Source organism: Amblyraja radiata, chromosome 2, assembly GCF_010909765.2.
Source record: "Amblyraja radiata isolate CabotCenter1 chromosome 2, sAmbRad1.1.pri, whole genome shotgun sequence".
Taxonomy (NCBI): domain Eukaryota; kingdom Metazoa; phylum Chordata; class Chondrichthyes; order Rajiformes; family Rajidae; genus Amblyraja; species Amblyraja radiata.
This window is the reverse complement of record NC_045957.1, coordinates 2,003,945-2,020,319: the sequence shown is the minus strand read 5'-3', so window position 1 is coordinate 2,020,319 and position 16,375 is coordinate 2,003,945. Positions and strand designations below refer to the sequence as shown.

The following is a 16,375-nucleotide window of genomic DNA, read 5'->3' as shown; positions in this document are numbered from 1 at the left end:
CAATACGGGCTGAAAAGATGAAGTACGTAGGGAAGCTGGCCAGGAACATAAAGAAGGACAGTAAAAGCTTCTTTAGATATGTTAAGGGAAAAAGAGTAGCAAAGTCAAATGTGGGTCCCTTGAAGGCAGACACGGGTGAAATTATTATGGGCAACAAGGAAATGGCAGAAGAGTTGAATAGGTACTTCGGTTCTGTCTTCACTAAGGAAGACACAAACAATCTCCCAGATGTACTGGAGGACAGATGATCTAAGGGGTTCGAGGAACAGAAATAAATTTGCATTCGGCGAGAAATAGAATTGGGTAGGCTAATGGGACTGATAGATGATAAATCCCCTGGGCCTGATGGTCTGCATCCGAGGGTCCTCAGGGAGGTGGATCTAGAAATAGTGGATGCATTGGTGATCATTTTCCAATGTTCAATAGATTCAGGATCAGTTCCTGTGGATTGGAGAATAGCTAATGTTATCCCACTTTTCAAGAAAGGAGCGAGAGAGAAAACGGGGAATTACGGACCAGTTAGCCTGAATTCGGTGTTGGGGCCGCAACTATTTACCATATATATTAATGATTTGGAAGAGGGAATTAGGAGCAACGCTAGCAAGTTTGCGGATGACACAAAGCTGGGTGGCAGTGTGAATTGTGAAGAGTATGATAGGAGGTTGCAGGGTGACCTGGACAGGTTGAGTGAGTTGGCAGATGCGTGGCAGATGCAGGATAATATAGATAAATGTGAGGTTATCCACTTTGGCGGCAAAAACAAGGGGGCAGATTATTATCTCATTATCTCAATAGGGTTAGGTTAGGTGAGGGGGAGGTACAGGGAGACCTGGGTGTCCTTGTACACCGGTCACTGAAAATTGGCGTGCATGTATAGCAGGCAGTGAAGACAGCTAATGGAATTTTGTCCTTCATAACAAGAGGATTTCAGTATAGGAGTAAAGAGGTTCTTCTGCATTGTACGTGGCTGTGGTGAGACCACATCTGGAGTATTGTGTACAGTTCTGGTCTCTTAATTTGAGGAAGGACATCCTTGTGATTGAAGCAGTGCAGCGTAGGTTCGCGAGATTTATCTCCGGGATGGCGGGACTGTCATATGAGGAAAGATTGGAAAGACTAGGCTTGTATTCACTAGAGTTTAGAAGGATGAGGGGAGGGGGGGGGGGGGGGGGATTTATAGAAACATATAAAAGTATAAAAGGACTGGACAAGCCAGATTCAGGAAAAATGAACCCAATTTTGGGTGAGTCCTGAACCAGGGGCCACAGTCTCAGAATAAAGGGGAGGTAATTTAAGACTGAGATGAGAAAAAAAAAATTCAACCAGGGAGTTGTGAATTTATGGAATTCCCTGCCACAGAGGGCAGTGGAGGCCAGGTCACTGGATGGATTTAAGAGAGAATTAGATAGAGCTCTAGGGGCTAGTGGATATGGGGATAAGGCAGGCACGGGCTATTGATATGGGATGATCAGCCATGATCACAATGAATGGCGGTGCTGGCTCGAATGGTCGAATGGCCTCCTCGTGCATCTATTTTCTATGTTTCTATGTTTCTAATACTCCAAATGTGGTCTAAATAATGTTATATACATCCGGTGTGTGCCTTTCCAACGTTTCTACCGATGCCCAAACCGATGAAGGCAAACATGCCGGACATCAACTTCAGCACTCCATCTACTCGTGTTGTCATTTTCAGGAAACAATGGACTTACACCCTCACCCCCCTCTACATCAATGCCCTAAGTGTCATAGTTACAGTATGTCTGTGCAACACGGAAACACCTTTCAACCCAACTCATCCATGCCGACCAAATTGCCTAACTCAGCTGGTCTCCATTGTCTGTGCTGGCCCATATCCCTGCAAATCCTTCCTATCTTTACCTCTTAAAATTGTATCAACCTTTAACATATTGGATGCTCATTCCACATACACACCACCGTCTATGTCCCTTTTAAATGTTTCACTCAAACCTTAAACAATTACTATATATTGTATCATTATCTTTCACACATGGCTGTCCAAAGCTCAACACATCAATTGTCCAGATTAAACTCCACGTGCCATTTCCGCCTGCATTTCTAGCTCATCTCTATCCTGCTGGGTAGTGCTGGAGGAAATAAGCGGGTCAGGCAGTTTCTCTGGAGGACACGGATAGGTGATGTTTCATGTCAGAATCCTTCTTCAGAATGAAGGAGTCGGGGACAGAAAGCTGGGCAGGAGATGGAGGGCAGACCAAGGCCTGACAAGTGATAGGTGGATACAGGTGAGGGGAGGTTAATTGGCAGATGGGTGGATATCCGGCTGTATACTCTGGCAGCCTACCTGATGGAGATCCTGCCCGCCCACTGCTGTTGTGTCTGTATCCTGAGTTACAGGTCTGTCAGTGCAGTGGGGACCGAGTGACCTTTCACCCTGCAAACAGTGACACTCAATGGGAGCCGTGAGATGCCTCTGTGTGACTGGCAAGAGACTGCAGATCAGCCCATGGTCAGTGCACACATACTGGGGACCTACAGAAAGAATGGGTACTCTTATAGCAGAGGACATCTAAAGCGAAATGCTGGAAATCCTCAGCAGGTCAGGCGGCATCTAAGTAGGTAGAGAGAGTGAGAGAGTCAGTCACGGATAATAGGGCACAGGCAGACCCTTCAGCCCATCACCATATAACCATATAACCATATAACAACCATATAACAATTACAGCACGGAAACAGGCCATCTCGGCCCTACAAGTCCGTGCCGAACAACTTTTTTCCCTTAGTCACACCTGCCTGCACTCATACCATAACCCTCCATTCCCTTCTCATCCATATGCCTATCCAATTTATTTTTAAATTATACCAACGAACCTGCCTCCACCACTTCCACTGGAAGCTCATTCCACACCGCTACCACTCTCTGAGTAAAGAAGTTCCCCCTCATGTAACCCCTAAACTTCTGTCCCTTAATTCTGAAGTCATGTCCTCTTGTTTGAATCTTCCCTATTCTCAAAGGTAAAAGCTTGTCCACATCAACTCTGTCTATCTCTCTCATCATTTTAAAGACCTCAATCAAGTCCCCCCTTAACCTTCTGCGCACCAGAGAATAAAGACCTAACTTATCACCTCGATGCTAACCTTTTTGCCAATCTGCACTGATCCTGTTTGACTGGATTGAGACCCTATCTCTCTGTGTGTTGCCTAATTACCTTTGTGTAAATGCCTCTGAGATGAAGTAACTGTGCTACATTCCATCACCTCATCTGAAAGCGTGTTCCAGGTACCAACCATTCTCTATGTAAAATAAACGTATCCCTCAGGTCCCCTTTATATCTCTCTCCTCTCACCTGAACCATCTGCCCTCCTTTTTATGACCCTATCGTGGGGAATTAGATATCTATGCCCTGCATAATGTCTATCTCTATCAGTCTTGCTCATTACAGGGAAAAAAAGTCCAGATTATCTAATACCTTCCCATAACTGAAGGCCCTCTGAACAGAGTAGTGTCTGGGGATCTCCTCTGCGCACATCTCCTGTAATGTGGTGGCCTGAGCTGTACACAGCACTCAGTGAGAGGCGTGAACAATGCAGTGTAATGTTGCAATGAGGGTGGGGGAGCGAGGGAAGGAAGGCTGGGACAGAGGGAAGTTTCTGACGGGACAAGGCTGGTGTTTACTTCGGAGGCATTTGGCTGATGAGCTGCTGAGAGACAGCTAGAGTGATTACACAGAAACGGATGTGTTAGAAATGCAAAATGGCATGTCACAGCTGCTGCTGCAACTTACAATCAGAAGGGGAATGGTGAAAGATGAGTCTGTCTGTGGGGAAAGTGATTTCGTTACAAAACAGAAAACTGGGATAGTCAAAGTCAATGTTGAGAAGGATGCAGTGAGTCCCTGTAAATGCCCATCGCATCCAGACTCTGGCCCTGGACTTGTGCGCTTTTATAATGAGGTCTGGCACAAGGTAATGAACAACACCCCACCCTGGGCAGGTTGCAGCCTGCAGCACTCTGTGCTGAAGTCAACAGTTCCAAGTAACCAGAGCTCTGCGACACAGCTGCCAGGTTTAGAACAGCTTGTTTCAGTGTTCATTCTCTTCTTAAATACCTTTGTTAATCCATCAATCGGCTGCCTCTGGCCGTTCGCTCTCCACCCACTCTCACCACCGTCTCTCTCTCCCTCTCTCCCTCTCTCTCCCCTCTCTCGCCTCTATCCCCTCTCTCTCTCTCTCCCCCTCTCCCTCCTTTCTCCCCTCTCTCCTTAACCCCCTCTCCCTCTCTCCCCCTCTCCCCTTTCTCCCCTCGCTCCCCTCTCCCCCCTCTCTCCCCTCTCTCCCCCTCTCACCCCTCTCACCCCCTCTCTACCTCTCTCCCCTCTTCTCTCCCCACTCTTGCTCTCATCTCTTTCCACCCACTCACTCTATCTCTCTGCTCTCTCCACCTAAATTCAACCCGTTTCCTGCCTAACCCAGTTAGAGTGACACAGCAGGGAAACTGGGCCTTGAGCAAGTCACCTCTTCAAAAGTAGGACCATTTGCTCGCAGATAGACACAAAATGCTGGGGTAACTCGGTAGGTCATGCAGCATATTTGGAGAAAAAGGATGCGTGATGTTTCGTCTCGGGACCTATCTTCAGACTGATCCCGACCCGAAACATCACCCATCCTTTTCTCCAGAGATGTTTCTCCCCACAGATGTTCATGGCCATCAGCTGGAACAGGTGCATATCAATCAATATCAATCAATCAATATTTATTCCATGTCATTTGATCCACAGTGAGGCTCAAACCAATCTCCGTTTCTACAGCCATACAAACTCAACGATTCCTACAAGACACACAAACAATTCAATTCACACACACACATCATGGAACACAACACAACATTATTAAGTCTTTGCAGTCCCCGTAAGGCACGTTTTCTTTAAAAATGAACTGTGGAGTGGTTTTCTTTTGGATTGGGGGTGAGATGAATTGGAAATCAAGCGGTAAACCTGATATGGATCTTTAAACCGTGTATATAGAAGAACTAATTCCATGTGCGTGAGACCGGGGGGGGGGTTCATTCATAATTATTGTGACCAGCAGAACGGAGGAGCAAACCTCCGAAGACGTACAGGTTTGTGGGTCCATTGTCTTCTGTAAATTGCCACTAGTGTGTGGGATGCGAAAGTGGGATCAACGAGAAATTGGGTACGGGTAATCGACGGTTGACGTGGACTCGGTGGGCCAAAGGTCCTATTCCCATGCTGTAAATTCAAAACAATTACATAATGTGGGAGCAAATCCCTGCTGTAGAGAGCGGTCAAGTGGAGCGTTTCAGTTCAAAGGAGGCCTTGCAAATAGAGGAAGAATGTAGGGGGAAAAATACTCAGAGAGGCGAGGGGGTGGCCAATGTCCCTGTAAATTCGATACATCGCCAACTTTGTGTCCTGCCTGTAGACCAGGGATTCTGTCACAATCTCCGTGCGCTTCAAGAATGGTTCCCGCTCTGATAGATTTACATGGTTTGGTTATGGGGAGTCATAGAGTGTTACAGCACGGAAAAAGTCCCCTCGGTGCAACTTGTTCATGCCAAGCTAGGTCTTTTCTGGAAGTCCTTCCTGAAGTTGCAAGTAGAAGGTGGATAGGTTTGAGGTTTTTTTTCTTTGCAGCGCAGGAGGCTGAGGGATGACCTCGTCTCACATTTGGCCTCTATCCCTCTAAACCTCTCATACCCAACAGGTTTCTGCAGAGTCTACAGTACAGCAAGGCTTGTGTTCCATTCAATATTTCCCCCCACCATCTCCCATTACCCTGGTGCTGTTTTCTTGAAAAACAAAAGTGCTGAACTAACATCTGTGGAGAACATGTTTCGGATCGCCACCCTGCATTTGGCTGCTGGGTTAAGTTTGATTTTAGATTGCAAAGGATCACTTGTTGTTTTCCAAATGATGTGCAATCTGTATTTATTGCGTCTTTGGAATATCCAAAGTCTCCGCTTATCCATTTCAGAACATTTATTCATCAGGCATTAAACAAGGGTCTGAAGAAGGGTCTCGACCCGAAGCGTCACATGTTCCTTTTCTCCAGAGATGCTGACTGATCCGCCGAGTTACTCCAGTTTATTTTTATCTAACTTCGGTTTAAACCAGTATCTGCAGTTCCTTCCTACACATAAAAAATAACGCGGCGGCGGGAGAAGAACCCACTATTTCGGTAATCCCAAGAAAGTGGACAGTAAACTTTGCTCCGCAGCCGAACTGGTTGAAGGAAATTTGCCGAAAACATATTACTCAGATAAACATGGGAGGTTGACAACATATTAAAATGTATCTCCGGTTAAACCCGTTTTTATTATCGGGACACCACTGAAAAATGAGGAGGCAGCTTAAAATGAAGTCGTTCAAAAGGAAATCGGGAGATAAGATCATTATTGATTCAGCTTCACTCAATAACACGCCGCCCGCACGTTTTATGCTCCGTTTTGGAGTATTTTATGTATTAGTACACGGACATTTTTTGTAACTTAATCCAATGACCTTGGTGGTTACACTGACTTCGGGCAATACGGGCTGAAAAGATGAAGTACGTAGGGAAGCTGGCCAGTAACATAAAGAAGGACAGTAAAAGCTTATTTAGATATGTTAAGGGGAAAAAGAGTAGCAAATTCAAATGTGGGTCCCTTGAAGGCAGACACGGGTAAAATTAGTATGGGCAACAAGGAAATATCAGAAGAGTTGAATAGGTACTTCGGATCTGTCTTCAGTAAGGAAGCCACAAACAATCTCCCAGATGTACTGGATGACAGAGGATCTAAGGGGTAGAGGAACTGAACGAAATTTTCATTAGGCGAGAAATAATATTGGGTAGGCTAATGGGACTGAAGGATGATAAATCCCCTGGACCTGATGGTCTGAATCCCAGGGTCCTCGGGGAGGTGGATCTAAAAATAGTGAATGCATTGGTGATCATTTTCCAATGTTCAATACATTCAGATTCAGTTCCTGTGGATTGGAGGAAAACATGACATGTTATCCCACTTTTCAGGAAAGGAGCGAGAGAGAAAACGGGGTATAACAGACCAGTTAGCCTGACTTGGGGCCGCAGCTATTTACCATATCTATTAATGATTTGGAAGAGGGACTTAGGAGCAACACTAGTAAGTTTGCGGATGACACAAAGCTGGGTGGCAGAGTGAACTGTGAAGAGGATGTTAGGAGGTTGCAGGGAGACATGGACAGGTGGAGTGAGTGGGCAGATGCGTGGCAGATGCAGTATAATATAGATAAATGTGAGGTTATCCACTTTGGCGGCAAAAACAAGGGGGCAGATTATTATCTCAATGCGGTTAGGTTAGGTAAGGGGGAGGTACAGCGAGACCTGGGTGTCCTTGTACACCGGTCACAGAAAATTGGCGTGCAGATACAGCAGGCAGTGAAGAAAGCTAATGGAATGTTGGACTTCATATCAAGAGGAATTCAGTATAGGAATAAAGAGGTTCTTCTGCAGTTGTATAGGGCTCTGGTGAGACCACATCTGGAGTATTGTGTACAGTTTTGGTCTCTTAATTTGTGGAAGGATATCCTTGTGATTGAAGCAGTGCAGCGTAGGTTCACGAGATTGATCCCTGGGGTGGCGGGACTGTCATATGTGGAAACATTGAAAAGACTAGGCTTTTATTCACTGGGGTTTAGAAGGATGAGGGGGGGGGGGGGGGGTCCAGAACCAGGGGCCACAGTCTTAGAATAAAGGGGAGATCATTTAAGACTGAGGTGAGAAAAAAACTTCTTCACCCAGAGAGTTGTGAATTTATGGAATTCTCTGCCACAGAGAGCAGTGGAGGCCAGGTCACTGGATGGATTTAAGAGAGAATTAGATAGAGCTCTAGGGGCTAATGGATATGGGCAGAAGGCAGGCACGGGTTACTGATAGGGGATGATCAGCCATGATCACAATAAATGGCGGTGCTGACTCGAAGGGTCCAAGGGCCTCCTCCTGCATCTATTTTCTATGATTCTATGTTTCTAATACTCCAAATGTGGTCTAAATAATGTTATATAAATCCGCCGTGTGCCCTTCCAACGTTTCTACCGATGCCACAACCGATGAAGGCAAACATGCCGGGCATCATCTTCAGCATTCCATCTACTTGTGTTGTCATTTTCAGGAAGCAATGGACTTACACCCTCACAGCCCCCTCGACATCAATGCCCTAAGGGTCATAGTTACAGTATGTCTGTGCACACGGAAACACTTTTCAACCCAACTCATCCATGCCGACCAAATTGCCTAACTCAGTTGGTCTCCATTGTCTGTGCTGGCCCATATCCCTGCAAATCCTTCCTATCTTTGTCTCTTAAAATTGTATCAACCTTTAACATTTTGGATGCTCATTCCACATACACACCACCGTCTATGTCCCTTTGAACATTTTCACTCTCACTTTAAGACTTGGCTATATATTGTATCATTATCTTTCACACATGGCTGTCTAAAGCTCAACACATCAATTGTCCAGATTAAACTCCACGTGCCATTTCCGTCTGCATTTCTGGCTCATCTCTATCCTGCTGGGTGGTGCTGGAGGAAATAAACGGGTCAGGCAGTTTCTCTGGAGGACACGGAGAGGTGATGTTTCATGTCAGAATCCTTCTTCAGAATGATTGAGTCGGGGACAGAAAGCTGGGAAGGAGATGGAGTTACAGGTCTGTCAGAGCAGTGGGGACCGGGTGACCTTTCACCCTGCAAACAGTGGCACTCAATGGGAGCCGTGAGATGCCTCTGTGTGACTGGCAAGAGACTGCAGATCAGCCCATAGTCAATGCACACATACTGGGGACCTACAGAATGAATGGTCACTCTTATAGCAGAGGACATCTAAAGCGAAATGCTGGAAATCCTCAGCAGGTCAGGCGGCATCTAGGTAGGTAGAGAGAGTGAGAGAGTCAGTCACGGATAACAGAGCACAGGCAGACCCTTCAGCCCATCACCTCAATGCTAACCTTTTTGCCATTCTGCACTGATCCTATTTGACTGGATTGAGACCCTATCCCTCTGTGTCTTGCCTAATTACCTCTGTGTGAATGCCTCTGAGATGAAGTAACTGTGCTACATTCCACCACCTCATCTGAAAGCGTGTTCCGGGTACCAACCATTCTCTATGTAAAATAAACTTATCCCGCAGGTCCCCTTTATATCTCTCTCCACTCACCTGAGCCATCTGCCTTCCTTTTTATGTCCCTATCGTGGGGAATGAGATATCTATGCCCTGCATAATGTCTATCTCTATCATTCTTGTTCATTACAGGGAAGAAAAGTCCAGATTATCTAATACCTTCCCATAACTGAAGGCCCTCTGAACAGAGTAGTGTCTGGGGATCTCCTCTGCGCACATCTCCTGTAATGTGGTGGCCTGAGCTGTACACAGCACTCAGTGAGAGGCGTGAACAATGCAGTGTAATGTTGCAATGAGGATGGGGGAGCGAGGGAAGGAAGGCTGGGACAGAGGGAAGTTTCTGACGGGACAAGGCTGGTGTTTACTTCGGAGGCATTTGGCTGATGAGCTGCTGAGAGACAGCTAGAGTGATTACACAGACACGGATGTGTTAGAAATGCAAAATGGCATGTCACAGCTGCTGCTGCAACTTACAATCAGAAGGGGAATGGTGAAAGATGAGTCTGTCTGTGGGGAAAGTGATTTCGTTACAAAACAGAAAACTGGGATAGGCAAAGTCAATGTTGAGAAGGGTGCAGTGAGTCCCTGTAACTGCCCATCGCATCCAACTCTGGCCCTGGACTTGTGCGCTTTTATAATGAGGTCTGGCACAAGGTAATGAACAACACCCCACCCTGGGTAGGTTGTAGCCTGCAGCACTCTGTACTGAAGTCAACATTTCCAAGGAACCAGAGCTCTGTGACACAGCTGCCAGGTTTAGAACAACTTGTTTCAGTGTTCATTAACTTCTTAAATACCTTTGTTAATCCATCAATCAGCTGCCTCTGGCCGTGCGCTCTCCACCCACTCTCACCACCCTCTCTCTCTCTCCCTCTCTCCCCCCTCTCTCCCCCTCTCCCTCCGTCTCTCTCTCCCCTCCTCTCCTCCTCCTCTCCCCCTCTCCCCCTCTCCCCCTCCTCTCCCCTCCTCTCTCTCTCCCCCTCTCTCCCCTCTCTCCCCCTCTTCCCCTCTCTCCCATCTCCCTCTCTCCCATCTCCCTATCTCCCCTCTCTCCCCTCTCTCTCCCTCTCCCTCCTCTCTCTCTCTCCCCTCTCTCCCCCTCTTCCTCTCTCCCCCTCTCCCCTCTCTACCTCTCTCTCCTTCTTCTCTCCCCACTCTTGCTCTCATCTCTCTCCACCCACTCTCACTCTATCTCTCTGCACTCTCCACCTAAAGTCAACCCGTTTCCTGCCTAACCCAGTTAGAGTGACATAGCAGGGAAACTGGGCCTTGACCAAGTCACCTCTTCTAAAGTAGGACCATTTTCTCGTAGATAGACACAAAGTGCTGGGGTAACTCGGCATGTTAGGCAGCATATTGGGAGAAAAAGGAGGGGTGATTTTTCGGCTTGGGACCTATCTTCAGACTGATCCCGACCCGAAACATCACCCATCCTTTTTCTCCAGAGATGTTTCTCCCCACAGATGTTCCTGGCTATCAGCTGGAACAGGTGCATATCAATCAATATTAATCAATCAATATTTATTCCATGTCATTTGATCCATAGTGAGGCTCAAACCAATCTCCGTTTCTACAGTCACACAACGATTCATACAAGACACACAAACAATTCAATTCACACAAACATCATGGAACACAACACACCATGGAAGATTTACAGGGATTTTGCCAGGACTCAAGGGCCTGAGCTATAGGAAGACGTGGGTCAGGCTAGGATTTTATTCTTTGGAGTGCAGGAAGATGAGGTGTGATCTTATAGAGGAGAATAAAATCATGAGTGGAATAGATAGGTCTTTTCCCAGGGAAGGGGAATCAAGAACCAGAGGGTATAAAGGTTTTAGGTGAGGGGGAAGATTGACCTGTCACACTGTGCGAGCTCACCCACGAGGTACCCCGAGTTTAAAACAAATTTAACTCGTGGTAATCACGTACAATTAATGTAGCGGGAAGGTCGGAACTCGTGGACACAACTTAGCGACTCGTGGCGCTCACGGGAGATATCCGTGAAACTTGATAACTCTTGAAACAATTCATACATGTTTAAAGTTTTCCACGAGTAATATATACTTTTGAAGTTAAAAATTGATACATTTACACAAGTTGTAAGAACGTATTGGCCCGTGCGTTTACCTTAGTGACTCGTGAGTTTACAACTATCATGATTTCATTTGGACTTTTCTCTGTTACAGGATTATTCCAAACATTTGTCACTCTTTGGGTAAAGCAATTATTTTTCTGGTTATATGTTCTAAATATACTTTCCATTTGTTTCCACTTCCAGGTTAATACATTATCTGACAATATTTAAGAATGTTTAAGTAATCTGCCTGTTGTAACTAAACACTGAAATTAGGTCGACCTGCATTGGTAATGTGTGGCATGGTGTGAATGTCCTCAAAATAAAAAGTCAATGGTAGGATGGAATAGATAAGTGCCTGGTGTAGTCCCTGTCAGGGCACAGGTTGGTTTACATCACTCAAACAGAAGACTGTCGTTCACTATCCTATGTCGACATTATTATAAACTCTCTACATGTTTCTCGTCTGTTATTACTACAATATTAAAATGGTGACAGTGAACATTTGTGTCAAATTCATTTTATGTGGGGGTGGGAGGGGCGGGGGTGTTCATTCATAATTATTGTGACCAGCAGAACGGAGTAGCAAACCTCCAAAGGCGTACATGTTTGTGGGTTCATTGACTTCTGTAAATTGCCACTAGTGTGTGGGATGCGAAAGTGGGATCAACGAGAAATTGGGTACGGGTAATCGATGGTTGACATGGACTCGGTGGGCCAAAGGTCCTGTTCCCATGCTGTAAAATCAAAACAATTACATAATGTGGGTGCAAATCCCTGCGGTAGAGAGCGATCAAGTGGAGCGTTTTAGTTCAAGGGAGGCCTTGCAAATAGAGGAAGAATGTAGGGGGGAAAAATACTCAGAGAGGCGAGGGGGTGGCCAATGTCCCTGTAAATTCAATACATCGCCAACTTTGTGTCCTGCCTGTAGACCAGGGATTCTGTCACAATCTCCGTGCGCTTCAAGAATGGTTCCCGCTCTGAGAGATTTACATGGTTTGGTTATGGGGAGTCATAGAGTGTTACAGCACGGAAAAAGTCCCCTCGGGGCAACTTGTTCATGCCAAGCTAGGTCCTTCCTGGAGGTCCTTCCTGAAGTTGCAAGAAGAAGGTGGATAGGTTTGAGTTTTTTTTCTTTGCAGCGCAGGAGGCTGAGGGATGACCTCGTCTCACATTTGGCCTCTATCCCTGTAACCTCTCATACCAAACAGGTTTCTGCAGCGTCTACAGTACAGCAAGGCTTGTGTTCCATTCAAAAATTTCCCCCACCATCTCCCACTACCCTGGTGCTGTTGTCTTGAAAAACAAAAGTACTGAACTAACACCTGTGGAGAACATGTTTCGGATCGCCACCCTGCATTTGGCTGCTGGGTTAAGTTTGATTTTAGACTGCAAAGGATCACTTGTTGTTTTCCAAATGATGTGCAATTTGTATTTATTGCGTCTTTGGAATATACAAAGTCTCTGCTTATCCATTTCAGAACATTTATTCATCAGGCATTAAACAAGGGTCTGAAGAAGGGTCTCGACCCGAAGTGTCACATGTTCCTTTTCTCCAGAGATGCTGTCTGATCCGCCGAGTTACTCCAGTTTATATTATCTAACTTCGGTTTAAACCAGTATATGCAGTTCCTTCCTACACATAAAAAATAACGCGGCGGCGGGAGAAGAACCCACTATTTCGGAAATTCCAAGAAAGCGTACAGTAATCTTTGCTCCGCAGCCGAACAGGTTGAAGGAAGATTGCCGAAAACATATTACTCAGATAAACAGGGGAGGGTGACAACATATTAAAATGTATCTCCGGTTAAACCCGTTTTTATTATCGGGAAACCACTGAAAACTGATGAAGCAGCTTGAAATGAACTGTCGTTCAAAAATAAATCGAGATAAGGTCATTATTGATTCAGTTTCACTCAATAAAACGCCGCCCGCACGTTTTATGCTCCGTTTTGCAGTATTTTATGTGTTAGTACACGGACATTTTTTGTAACTTAATCCAATGACATTGGTGGTTACACTGACTACGGGCAATACGGGCTGAAAAGATGAAGTACGAGGGGAAGCTGGCCAGGAATATAGAGAAGGACAGTAAAAGCTTCTTTAGATATGTTAAGGGAAAAAGAGCAGCAAAGTCAAATGTGGATCCCTTGAAGGCAGACAGGGGTGAAATTATTATGGGCAAAAAGGAAATGTCAGAAGACTTGAATAGGTACTTCGGATCTGTCTTCACTAAGGAAGCCACAAACAATCTACCAGATGTACTGGAGGACAGGGGATCTAAGGGGTAGAGGAACTGAACGAAATTTTCATTAGGCGAGAAGTAGTATTGGGTAGGCTAATGGGACTGAAGGATGATAAATCCCCTGTACCTGATGGTCTGAATCCCAGGGTCCTCGGGGAGGTGGATCTAGAAATAGAGGATGTATTGGTGATCATTTTCCAATGTTCAATAGATTCAGATTCAGTTCCTGTGGATTAGAGGAAAACATGACATGTTATCCCACTTTTCAGGAAAGGAGCGAGAGAGAAAACGGGGAATTACAAACCAGTTAGCCTGAATTCGGTGTTGGGGCCGCAACTATTTACCATGTATATTAATGATTTGGAAGAGGGAATTAGGAGCAACGCGAGCAAGTTTGCGGATGACACAAATCTGGGTGTCAGTGTGAACTGTGAAGAGTATGATAGGAGGTTGCAGGGTGACCTGGACAGGTTGAGTGAGTTGGCAGATGCGTAGCAGATGCAGTTCATTAAGGTAAATGTGAGGTTATCCTCTTTGGCGGCAAAAACAAGGGGGCAGATTATTATCTCAATGAGGTTAGGCTCGGTAAGGGGGGGGGGGGGGGGGGGGGGGGGGGGAGGGGAGACCTGGGTGTCCTTGTACACCGGTCACTCAAAATTGGTTTGCAGGTATAGCAGGCAGTGAAGAAAGCTAATGGAATCTTGTCCTTCATAACAAGAGGATTTCAGTATAGGAGTAAAGAGGTTCTTCTGCAGTTGTACAGGGTTCTAGTGAGACCACATCTGGAGTATTGTGCACAGTTCTGGTCTCTTAATTTGAGGAAGGACATCCTTGTGATTGAAGCAGTGCGTCGTAGGTTCACGAGATTGATCCCTGGGATGGCGGGACTGTCATATGAGGAAAGATTGAAAACACTAGGCTTGTATTCACTGGAGTTTAGAAGGATGAGGGGGGTGGGGATTTATAGAAACATATAAAGTTATAAAAGGACTGGACAAGCCAGATGCAGGAAAAATGAACCAAATGTTGGGTGCGTCCTGAACCAGGGGCCACAGTCTTAGAATAAAGGGGAGGTAATTTAAGACTGAGGTGAGAAAAAACGTTTTCACCCAGAGAGTTGTGAATTTATGGAATTCCCTGCCACAGAGGGCAGTGGAGGCCAGGTCGCTGGATGGATTTAAGAGATAATTAGATAGAGCTCTAGGGGCTAGTGGATATGCGGAGAAGGCATGCACGGGTTATTGATAGGGGATGATCAGCCATGATCACAATGAATGGCGGTGCTGGCTCGAAGGGTCGAATGGCCTCCTCCTGCATCTATTTTCTATGATTCTATGTTTCTAATACTCCAAATGTGGTCTAAATAATGTTATATATATCCGCTGTGTGCCCTTCCAACGTTTCTACCGATGCCACAACCGATGAAGGCAAACATGCCGGACATCATCTTCAGCACTCCATCTACTTGTGTTGTCATTTTCAGGAAGCAATGGACTTACACCCTCACACCCCCCTCTACATCAATGCCCTAAGTGTCATAGTTACAGTATGTCTGTGCAACACGGAAACACTTTTCAACCCAACTCATCCATGCCGACCAAATTGCCTAACTCAGCTGGTCTCCATTGTCTGTGCTGGCCCATATCCCTGCAAATCCTTCCTATCTTTATCTCTTAAAATTGTATCAACCTTTAACATTTTGGATGCTCATTCCACAAACACACCAGCGTCTATGTCCCTTTTAAATGTTTCACTCAAACCTTAAACAATGGCTATATATTGTATCATTATCTTTCACACATGGCTGTCTAAAGCTCAACACATCAATTGTCCAGATTAAGCTCCACGTGCCATTTCCGCCTGCATTTCTAGCTTATCTCTATCCTGCTGGGATAGTGCTGGAGGAAATCAGCGGATCAGGCAGCTTCTCTGGAGGACACGGATAGGTGATGATTCATGTCTGCAGGTTCTACTGCAGTTCAGGAAGGTTCTACTGCAGTTGTACAGGGTCTTGGTGAGTCCACACCTGGAGTATTGCGTACAGTTTTGGTCTCCAAATCTGAGGAAGGACATTATTGCCATAGAGGGAGTGCAGGGAAGGTTCACCAGACTGATTCCTGGGACGTCAGGACTGTCTTATGAAGAAAGACTGGATAGACTTGGTTTATACTCTCTGGAATTTAGGAGATTGAGAGGGGATCTTATAGAAACATATAAAATTCTTAAGGGGTTGGACAGGCTAGATGCAGGAAGATTGCTCTCGATGTTGGGGGAGTCCAGGACAAGGGGTCACAGCTTAAGGATAAGGGGAAAATCCTTTAAAACCGAGATGAGAAGAACTTTTTTCACACAGAGAGTGGTGAATCTCTGGAACTCTCTGCCACAGAGGGTAGTCGAGGCCAGTTCATTGGCTATATTTAAGAGGGAGTTAGATGTGGCCCTTGTGGCTAAGGGGATCAGAGGGTATGGAGAGAAGGCAGGTACGGGATACTGAGTTGGATGATCAGCCATGATCATATTGAATGGCGGTGCAGGCTCGAAGGGCCGAATGGCCTACTCCTGCACCTAATTTCTATGTTTCTATGTTTCTATGTCAGAATCCTTCTTCAGAATGATGGAGTCGGGGACAGAAAGCTGGGAAGGAGATGGAGGGCAGACAAAGGCCTGGCAGAAAGGGAGGTGAATTGGCAGATGGCTGGATATCCGGCTGTATACTCTGGCAGCCTACCTGATGGAGATGCTGCCCGCCCACTACTGTTGTGTCTGTATCCTGAGTTACAGGTCTGTCAGAGCATTGGGGACCGAGTGACCTTTCACCCTGAAACAGTGACACTCAATGGGAGCCGTGAGATGCTTCTGTGTGACTGGCAAGAGACTGCAGATCAGCCCATAGTCAATGCACACATACTGGGGACCT

At 46.0% G+C, this 16,375-nt stretch overlaps 1 long non-coding RNA gene across 1 annotated transcript; it reads left to right on the top strand.

Annotated features, from left to right (window-relative positions):
• Window positions 1-8,263: 8,263 nt before the first annotated feature.
• On the top strand, window positions 8,264-16,112 carry LOC116985668. The gene is made up of 3 exons (XR_004415330.1): window positions 8,264-8,275; window positions 14,305-14,314; window positions 16,079-16,112. It is a non-coding gene; the product is annotated as an uncharacterized LOC116985668 (long non-coding RNA).
• The last annotated feature ends 263 nt before the right edge of the window (window positions 16,113-16,375 follow it).